Raw genomic sequence first — 10,498 nt, forward strand, 5'->3', positions numbered from 1 at the left:
ATGGACCCCCTATTGATCCTCTACCTAATCACCTCTACTTAAGGTGTGAAGGTGTGGCTTGGTGTGGTCCATGACCCTGTTGGGGACACTCCCATAGGGCTTAATCTGTGACTCTTCACCAGTTGCTCTTAGAACTGAAGAAGCTTCTCAGATGAGAGGTGAAAGATCTTCTAGGAACCTAAAGAAGTCCAGATGCTTCTCTTTCCAAGCTCCTTAGACTACGATGACCTGGATGACTGAGAACCGTCACAGATTAAAGGATTTAGGGAGTTTCTGTACAGAAGAGTGGGCCAAATCCCTCCTGAGATTTGTGCAAACCTGGAGACCAAATACAAGAAACATCTTACAGCTGTGCTCACCAATAAGAGTTTTTCCACCAACTACTAAGTCATATTTTATTTAGAGATGGAAAACTTAGTTTGCTCAGTGGCTTGCAAATCAGTTTATAACTTTTACATAAAGTGTTTTTCTGAAAATGTGGTTTCTATTCTGTCCCTCTCCATCAAAATGAAAATACCATTAAATTAGAGACTTCATTTCTTGGTAAGTGAGCAAATTCGCAAATTCATCATTGGATTAATTATTTTTCCTTCTATATGGAAAGAAAACCCTGTGGAAGGATGCATTTCAGAATATGATGATCATATGTATGATCATCTCTCTTCTCCATGATATCAAGTATTTCCATCAAAAGTTTACACTTCACATCTGCATCTCCTTAAAGATTATTTCTCCATGAGAAATATTTCCACCATTACCATAAACAGTCTTGATATCACAACAAATTATTAAGACTGGAAAGAGAATATTCAATGTGTGAATAATCTATTATAGCAGCTTCAGTGTCCTTACAACTTGGGGTCAGCAGCGTTGACTGGACTCCAGAGCCCAGCAGCCCCTCAAGCAGAGCAGAGATGGTGTCTGCAGAGCTGCAGAGGAACGAGCAGCATATTTTTAAATGAGCACAAAAGGCATTGGCGAGGTGTGACAAGAAATTGCGAGACTGACTGAAAGCCCAGCGTGAACCCTTTTGTGGGCCAGTCATTATGGATGGCAAGTCTTGCAGCCCTAATTCAACATTTATTTGCAGATAGTCATTCAGAATTATTTATTTAATTTACATGTTTGGTGTCAGAAAGAGATTTTGACAATATTAATGTGTCACTTTTATCCACGAGAATAAAGAGGCAAAAAAAAGCCCATTTTGGTTAATTCTCCCTCTGTGCCTGATTAAAAATCGACCGGTCATACGGTGGATTTAACACTTAGTTACTTTACCAGTAACCTGTATATAAACTTCCAATCACAATCCTCCAGTCTCTTTGTGCTTTCAGGTGCAGTGCACAGTTGGACCTAAATCTGACTTTTGCAGGAGGCTATCCATAAAGTGGATCTTTGTGCTCATTTCCAGCTCCGTACTTCTGTCTTGGATTCTGTAGAGTAGCACTACATAACTCACACTTCAAAATAACCCTCATTTCTCTGACACTGGGCCTTGTCTGTCTGAAACTAGCTATTTTACCTTGATTGACTTATTCTACATGGACACTCCTCACAAGCAGAAGGTTTGGTTTGGTCATCAGTCATCATACAGGTCATACAGTGCAAAAAGGAGCATTTAGAGTACTCTGAAACTGAATCATTTGGTTCGCAGGGATGAATATGCCGTCATTATCATGTCCCTGCCCCCCACTTGTCCTCCAGGTGCAGATCTGTCTTCTCTCTTTCTTCTATCAGTGTGAATGTTGGTGTGGGTGTTACTAACCACCAGTGTTGGGACTAACGCGTTATTAAGTAACGCGTTACAGTAACTACGTTATTATTGTGGTAACGAGCACGGTAACTAGTTATTATGCCAAAATCAGGAACGCGTTAGTCGTTACTGGGATTTAGATAGGGTCGTTACTCGTTACTTCGTGTGGTGGCTATTGCGGAGCTTCCACAGATTCAGTAACATTAGCAAGTGGTGGAGGCCAGCAGGTGGATGAAGGAAAAGGGACGCAGAAGGAAAAGAGACCCGAGGCGGCCGCCGGTCCAAGTGTGAACTGAACTTCAGGTAAGAAGTTATGACCTGCAGTCTCTCTGGGTCAGATATGAACCAAGTTTAGGTGGAGTTTATTTTCGTTATTCTGACTTTTTCCGTACTGCGTGCTAGCTAGCATGACGGAGTTTCTATACAGCTGGGTGGTGCTATGAAGTTAATGATGTTGAACTTTATTTTGGCAGCACGGTGGCACGGTGGTTAGCACTGTTGCCACACAGCAAGAAGGTCCTGAGTTCAATTCCACCATCAGGCCGGGGTCTTTCTGTGTGGAGTTTGCATGTTCTCCTCGTGTCTGCGTGGGTTCCCTCCGGGTACTCCGGCTTCCTCCCACCGTCCAAAGACATGCAGTTTGTGGGGATAGGTTAATTGGATAATCCAAATTGCCACTAGGTGTGAATGTGAGTGCGAATGGCTGTCTGTCCTTGTGTGTTAGCCCTGCGACAGACTGGCGACCTGTCCAGGGTGTACCCCGCCTCTCGCCCTATGACAGCTGGGATTGGCTCCAGCGCCCCCCGCGACCCTGAAAAAGGATAAGCGGTAGCGAATGGATGGATGGATGGAACTTTATTTTGTTCATAAGTTATTAGAGTTGCCAACCGTCCCGTCTGGTATTCAGAGAAAATATTACGCGTTTCTTATTGAGGTGAAAAGGAACAGTTTGTCCCGTAATTCAGCTACAATGAAAAAGGCACAAAGCTGGAGTTATTCTGTGTCTTTGCTGCACAGCTGCCTCTTCTTCTTTCATTCTCCCCCCTCCCTCTCCTGTTTCTACTTCTCCCGGCTCTCTTGTTTATTTATCGCCCACTTTGCGCCAAAAGAGGAAACCAGCGGATGTCGCGCTAAACAACAGCAGCACGTTTAAGCTTGATCAGCTGTTGTTAGAATTTAATATTAATTTCTAGTATCAGCTGATGTTTGCTGGAGCCACAGCTGCAAAAAACCTGCTGGTCATGATATGGTTTGGATATGTGGTGAGAGGGAAACATGAAGATGAAACCAGGAGATGTCCTTACTGGATCATCAGAGCTGAACAGGTGATGGAGAAACAGGTTTACCTTTTAGGTGACGTGAATGAGTTGAAGGGAAGTTATGAACCGTTTCTGAGAGACAAATAACACCAGGATCCTTTTTTAGGTAGCTGACAGCTGGTAACTGTGCAGGTGCGGATCTAGCAAAGTGTGGCCAGGGGGGCATGTAGGGCATTAACAGGGAAAGGGGGGCACAAAGAAATACTTTTCTTTCTTATTCTCATTTAAAATGTCTCGCTTTTAAAAAATAATTATCTGAATCTTACAACAAACGATTGATAGATTGATGCATATATACCATCAGAACAGTGTACATCACTGTCACAACAGCGTTTGTTTTCATTCAAAGGCTTTAAGATTTTTCCTAGTCAAAATGCCCGGGCCAATTTTCTGTCCCAGTCCAGCCCTGTATGCAGCTCATCTGCAGTCTGGTGTTACCTACATCTTCCTATTCAGAAGGCAGAATTTCTGAGTTCTGAGTAAAATCAAAGCACCACGACTGCAGTTTTTGTGTTGGATGTAAAAGGCGCACATGACGCTGTGACGTAGGCTAGAATCATGGCAGTAGTCAACGATGGTCCAGGTGTGGGATTTCTCTCGTGGAAATGTCGTTGTTTTTTTAGTAGGACACTGGTGAAGCAGGGAAGCCTCGAAGATCCAGGATGAAGTGTGCACATTTTAATGGAAAAGATTTTTAACCTGGCCTGGTTTTGCTTTTAAAATAAACTGAGGATGTTGGAGGGAGGACTCATTCTTATTGGGATGTGAGTGGATGTGCTGGAAGGCAGGAAAACAAACACTGGACTGGAGACTCTCTGTGCCCCTGACAAGGAAACTGGACCAGTTTTGGGGAAGTTCCAGCTCCCAGGATGTGATGTGGAGACCCAGCCTCGAACGAAGTCAGGCCTGAAAAGGTGGGTGGCAAGCCTTTTTGAGGAAGCTGCAGGATTGATACGTTTTGGCTGCTTGTTCTTCCAAGTGACCACCTTTCCCCTGTTTGTAACCAGGCTAACAACCCTGACCGCGGTGGCTTTGGGCCTTGGATTCCTGGCCAGAGTTGTGTCTTCAGCCAGTAGTTTTACCCGGAGAAAGAACAAATAAATCTTGTGTAACCCATTACAGTGTGCGTGTGGTGGTTCGTTACTGGTCAATATTAGAGCTACTACTTCCTTGTACGGAGGCCATTTTGGGCCTTACGTAACATTTGGCGTTTGTCGACAGGATTTGTGACCAGTATACAAACCCACCTGCCTTAGACTGATTAATATGGCGGATGAGCTATCTGAAACCATTAATATGGTGTCACCATTCTTTATTGGTGCGCCCTGGGTACCAAAATTTTGTGGGCTTAACACGAATTATGAAGATTGGGAGAGCCAAATTAGTGCAATGCTCCGTGCTCAAAAATGGTCGATAGAACAGCAGTGTGATTTTGTACTGAGTGCATTAGGAGGAGAACCACGACGTGAAATTCTTATTTTGGAGCAAGTGGAGCGGGATACGCCAGATAAGATCTTTCTTCAACTTAAAGAACTGTATGGGGATAAAACAGCTGTGGGTACCTTGCGTGCCATGTTTTATGAGTGCAGACAAAGGGCAGAAGAGCCTATTAGAAAGTTCACTTTACGTTTAAGGGAGCTAGGCCATCGCCTGCAAACAAAAGAGCCACAAGACCCTCGGCGTGCCGACCTGCACATGCGTGATCAGTTTGTCTTGGGCCTCAGGGAGGGTGAGATACAGCGCGATCTACGGCGTCTGTTAAGGCATGACCCTAATCTCTCATTTGAACAGGTGCGTAAAGAGGCTTTGCAATTGGAAGCAGATGCGCTGCATAGTTTATATGAAGACTCCGCTTGTGCCGTAGTGAAAGGGGATCTAAAGTGGCAGGATACCTTGAATTGGAAAGATCAATTTAAAGTGGAGATTCTCGCAGAAATGAAGGAGCAAATTATGGATCTCAAGAATACTCTTCAGGAGGAGCTGAGGGAATTTGTTCGACCAGCACCAATGCCACAGACATGTTCAGCTCCCAGAGGTGAGAGAGAAAGGCGGAACTTTAGTTCCTCTCAGTATAGGAGATGTGCTGAAGTGTCTGAGCCACCCCCAGCGACAAAGCAAATCTCACGGTTGGTGGAACGACCACGGCATAAGTGGGATGAACAAGGGCAGCCCATCTGTAGTAAGTGTGGAGCCAGTGGACACATGGCAAGAGAGTGTCGGGGCACTCCATCTCAGATGGCTTTAAACGAGTAAATCCAGTCACTATGGGCCAGGTGACTGGAAAGGATGACAGTGGTCCAGCCCAGTTAAATCACTCTCAATTTCTAGGGACATGCCGTCAAGTAGAGGTATTCGTTGATGGTAAGGAAGTGACATTTTTGCTAGATACTGGGTCTAATGTAACATTAATGTCACAAGCCTGTTTTAGGAGATTGTTTGGTGAGCAGGAGCCAGGAAAAGAAAGCGATCTCAATTGGTTAAAGCTGAAGGCAGCGAATGGATTGGCTATTCCTTATGTGGGCTATGTGCTAGCTGAAGTACAGGTGGGAGGCATTACTTTGAAGGATATGGGAATTGTGATTTCAAAGGACGATCCCAATAATCCTAATGCATTACCTATCTTAGGTATGAATATCATCATTCCATGCTGGGATATGCTTTTCTCGAAACCTCAGATACAGACCCAGACCTGGCCTGTTGGCTCAACTGTAGACACTCAACAAGCGTGGGCATCCGCTTTTCAGGACTGTCAGAGAATTCAGGCAGCTGCCCCTGTACAACAGGTAGGGACCCTTCGACCAGCTTATCGCCATCCGGTGATGGTCCCTGAGCACAGCGAGCAGGTGATTTGGGCCAGGGCCCCACAGACACTGAGGAAAGGACAATGTATTTTGGTGGAGCCACTGGAAGGGCCTAGTACAGTTGCTGTTGCTCGATCCCTAGGAATTGTCCGTAGAGGCCGAGTCCCCCTCAAAGTAAGGAACCTCAACCCTTTTCCTATCACGTTACGACGTTACGAGGCCCTTGCTACATTCTCCACGGAAAATGTTGACATTCAGGAGCCTTTTGAAGTTACTTTTGAGCAAACCAGGCCAGGTATTGTTGAAGTTGGTGTACACCAGGTGAGCTCGGAACCACCTGGTAAAGCTCCTCATATTGAAGTTATGACACAAGGGAAGTCAAACCTATCCATAGAGGAGCAAGAAAAGTTAAATGGTCTCTTGAGGGAATGGGGCGATGTGTTTGCTGCCGACGAAGAGGATTATGGCCACACAGATGTAATTACGCACTCTATTCCGACAGGTATGGCACCTCCCATTAGAGAGCGGTACAGGCCAATTCCCCCTAAAATGTATCAGGAAGTGCGAGAGTTGCTGAATAATATGATTCGATCAGGGGTGGTGAGAGAGAGTACAAGTCCCTGGGCAGCACCCATTGTCCTGGTACGGAAAAAAAATGGGGAATTGAGATTTTGTGTGGATTACCGCAAGTTAAATGCAGTGACACATAAAGATGCCCATCCACTACCTAGAATTGAAGAGACCTTGACGATGCTGACTAAATCAAAATACTACTCCACTCTTGATCTAGCAAGTGGGTATTGGCAAGTGAAAGTTTCTGAAGCTGACAGAGAAAAGACTGCATTTTGTACTCCTTTTGGCTTGTATGAATTTGAAAGAATGCCTTTTGGTTTGTGTAATGCCCCAGCAACATTCCAAAGGTTGATGCAAAGTTGCTTGGGAAGTCAAATCACAGAGTCTGCTTTTGTATATCTGGATGATGTGATAGTATACTCACCGGATTTCAACAGCCATCTAGAGCATCTGCAGGCAGTGTTTACAAGATTGAAGGGCTATGGGCTGAAGTTGCGACCTGATAAATGTGTTCTTTTCCAGCAGCAGGTGAAGTTCCTGGGTCACCTGGTGAACAGTGAGGGTGTGGCTCCCGACCCTGATAAGATTGCCGCTGTACAGAAGTGGCCGGCCCCGCAGACTATTCATCAGGTGCGTTCCTTTTTGGGCTTTGCCGGTTACTATCGGCGGTTCATTGCAGGATTTGCAAGTGTTGCTAGGCCTCTTAACTCATTGCTGGTGGGAGTACCTAAGAATAAAAAACAGAATATTCCCATAAACTGGGATGAGAATTGTCAACAGTCCTTTGATCTTCTGAAGCAGAAACTGCTAGAGGCGCCTATTTTAGCTTTTGCTGATTTCAGATTACCCTTTCGGCTCTACACGGATGCCAGTAAAGTGGGCCTTGGTGCAGTACTTTCTCAAGTACAAGATGGGAAAGAATGTGTGATAGCCTATGCTAGCAGAAGCTTAGCACCCACAGAAAGAGATGATGCAAACTATAGCTCCTTTAAATTGGAGCTGCTCGCTCTGAAATGGGCGGTGACTGAGAAATTTAAAGACTATCTATGGGGGTCTCTGTTTACAGTTTATACTGACAATAATCCATTGGTCCATTTATCGACTGCAAAAGTGGGCGCAGTGGAGCAACGGTGGGTAGCACAACTTGCAAATTATCAATTTGATATCAAGTACCGGCCCGGCCAGGAAAATGTGAATGCTGATGTTCTGTCTAGAATGCCATTACAGGTGCAACCCCAAGATCTGGTGTCCCCACAGAGGATGGGTGAAGGAGCACGGGTTCAGGCTGTGAACATTGATTGGGATCCAGGACACTGGAAAAGCTTACAGGAGCAGGACCCAACGTTGTATAGAGTGAGACATTATATGGCCCAAGGAAGGACACCATCGGGGGATGGAGAGAATCCCTCACTAAGCTTTTGGGTTGGCATTTCTTTAGATTTTGTTTTGTATTAATTGCATGCTTTGGTGTTTTTTTGTGTTTGATGTGAGGTGTGGGCCACACCCATGTGGGAGTGGAGATTCTACTCTAGTCCAGCTGCCAGCTATTTGGAGTTGAATACAGGGAGCAGCTGATTGGGGAGGATTGGAGGCCTTCTCTATAAAGGGGAGAGGAAACAGGAAGTAGGGGTTGTCGTTGTTTTTTTAGTAGGACACTGGTGAAGCAGGGAAGCCTCGAAGATCCAGGATGAAGTGTGCACATTTTAATGGAAAAGATTTTTAACCTGGCCTGGTTTTGCTTTTAAAATAAACTGAGGATGTTGGAGGGAGGACTCATTCTTATTGGGATGTGAGTGGATGTGCTGGAAGGCAGGAAAACAAACACTGGACTGGAGACTCTCTGTGCCCCTGACAAGGAAACTGGACCAGTTTTGGGGAAGTTCCAGCTCCCAGGATGTGATGTGGAGACCCAGCCTCGAACGAAGTCAGGCCTGAAAAGGTGGGTGGCAAGCCTTTTTGAGGAAGCTGCAGGATTGATATGTTTTGGCTGCTTGTTCTTCCAAGTGACCACCTTTCCCCTGTTTGTAACCAGGCTAACAACCCTGACCGCGGTGGCTTTGGGCCTTGGATTCCTGGCCAGAGTTGTCTTCAGCCAGTAGTTTTACCCGGAGAAAGAACAAATAAATCTTGTGTAACCCATTACAGTGTGCGTGTGGTGGTTCGTTACTGGTCAATATTAGAGCTACTACTTCCTTGTACGGAGGCCATTTTGGGCCTTACGTAACAGAAATATGCACATTATCTTTTCCTTTCTATTGGTAGGTGGCACAGTGCACTGTGGCAAGTAAGCAAGCTAGAAGCCTGGCAAGGTTATGGAAGAAACACATTAACAAGAGAATTCTGAGTAAAACCAAAGTTACTTTCCCTAGTAACTAGTTACTTTGAAAGTAACGAGTAACTTGAAGTAACTGAGTTACTTTTGGGAGAAGTAACTAGTAATGTAACTAAGTTACTATTTTAAAGTAACTTACCCAACACTGCTAACCACTGTCTTCCAGTGGTGGACGTGGTCTCAGGAAGTCTCCAGCTGGTGCACCTGTTTTCCACCCACGATCGGTGGCAGTACTTAAAACTGGCTTTCACTTCCACTTGTTGCCCTATTGTTGTTCTGTGTATGATGTAGCATCAAGTTCTGTCTCTTCTGTACTCTTTCACCTGTCTTTTCCCTCCTGCTAGGAAAGCTGTCCGAAAGCATGCTTAATACTTGCCTGAATACCTGCCTGAGACACTCTCATCTAGCCTGCAATAGAGGTCAGAGTGGCCTGAACCTTTGTCCTGTGGAAAGAAAGAGAATTGCCTGAATACTTTCTTCTGAACACTCATTTGTACTGAGTTCAGTTTATTAGCACTGTTAAACTATCTGACTGTGTCCTTCACGTGACCCCTTCAGATTAACAGCCAGGATTTGAAAATGAAGCTTGAAATATATTTAAATAATTATGTTTTTGTTTTTTTTTTAAATGGAAACTAAGCTTTGAAGGGTTGTTTGTTGTTTTCATGGATCAAAAGCGAAATTCTAATTTCTGAAAACTTGATTTTGTTTCAGTATAACTTCTTGTTGAGTCGAGTTGATCCAGCAGGTTTTCAAATTTTTTACTGTCAAGTTTGCTTTTGTTAGAAGCTTCAAATTATAATAAGATTTGAATCCCATAGAATTACAACAACGATCACTGTGATTAGTTCAAACATATTTAACTTTTAAAATGAGCATGCATGATTGTAATTAGGGATGTACCAATACCGATACTGGTATCGGGTATCGGGGCCGATACTGTAAAATATGTATGACTCATACTCATAAAAGTCAACCGATACCATGAACCGATACCAACTTATTTCATTAATCAGAGGGTGGCTTGCCATTTCTGTTGTAGTTTTTTAGATTGGCCACTAGGGGGACATCCCGCGCTAAACAGGCACAGGGTTAGACGAGTCAGACTGGCAGCTCCAGATAAAAAAAAAAAAAAAAAAAAAAAAAAAAAAGAGAAACTGGAGGCTGCTGTAGCTAGGCTAAACAAAATGTCAGTAGTGTGGACCGGAACAGCCAACTTTAACTCAGGTTTTGGAAAAGCGATGAAAAATGTCAAGAGAAAATCCACGGGCAGTTAAAATAACAGAGGCTCTGACTCATTTTATCCCTCTGGATGACCAGCCAATGCCGGTCGTGGAAAACATAGGATTGCATCGTCTTCTCAGCATACTCAAGCTGCGATATGAAATTCCCAGCCGCCCACACATCAGAGAGATAATGGTGCCAAAACTTTCTGAAGAGGTAAAGACAAGCAGTGTGTGCGCGATGTCAGTCCTCGGTTAAACGACACAGTGGACTGATGATCCACGGGCAGATGAGTTTATTCGTCAGTGCCAAATACTTTCGTTATTTTGTTTGTTTACAATATGGACACTCTGCAATAATTTAAAAGTTTATTTTATTCTCAAACCTAATTTGTATTTATTTTATTCCAAACAGAAGTGCTTATTTATTATTCTGAAAGCTCGAGACAGTGCCAATAGTTTAGTGATATTTTGCTAAATTACAATGTGGAGACTCT

At 44.2% G+C, this 10,498-nt stretch overlaps 2 long non-coding RNA genes across 4 annotated transcripts; both read left to right on the top strand.

Moving 5' to 3' along the window:
* The first annotated feature begins 1,775 nt into the window (after positions 1-1,775).
* On the top strand, positions 1,776-8,585 carry LOC106675760 (uncharacterized). 3 transcript variants are annotated; one of them, XR_001342071.4, is made up of 4 exons: positions 1,921-2,056; positions 6,972-7,076; positions 7,513-8,385; positions 8,479-8,585. It is a non-coding gene; the product is annotated as an uncharacterized LOC106675760 (long non-coding RNA). The 3 variants fall into 3 exon arrangements; XR_013097311.1 differs by having other exon boundaries at positions 1,776-2,056; positions 6,969-8,385; XR_013097310.1 differs by having other exon boundaries at positions 1,776-2,056; positions 6,972-8,385.
* On the top strand, positions 3,693-4,188 carry LOC112436487 (uncharacterized). Its single transcript, XR_003025099.2, has 2 exons — positions 3,693-3,986; positions 4,080-4,188. It is a non-coding gene; the product is annotated as an uncharacterized LOC112436487 (long non-coding RNA).
* Positions 8,586-10,498: the final 1,913 nt, after the last annotated feature.

The sequence above is a fragment of the Maylandia zebra genome, linkage group LG3, assembly GCF_041146795.1.
Source record: "Maylandia zebra isolate NMK-2024a linkage group LG3, Mzebra_GT3a, whole genome shotgun sequence".
NCBI lineage: Eukaryota > Metazoa > Chordata > Actinopteri > Cichliformes > Cichlidae > Maylandia > Maylandia zebra.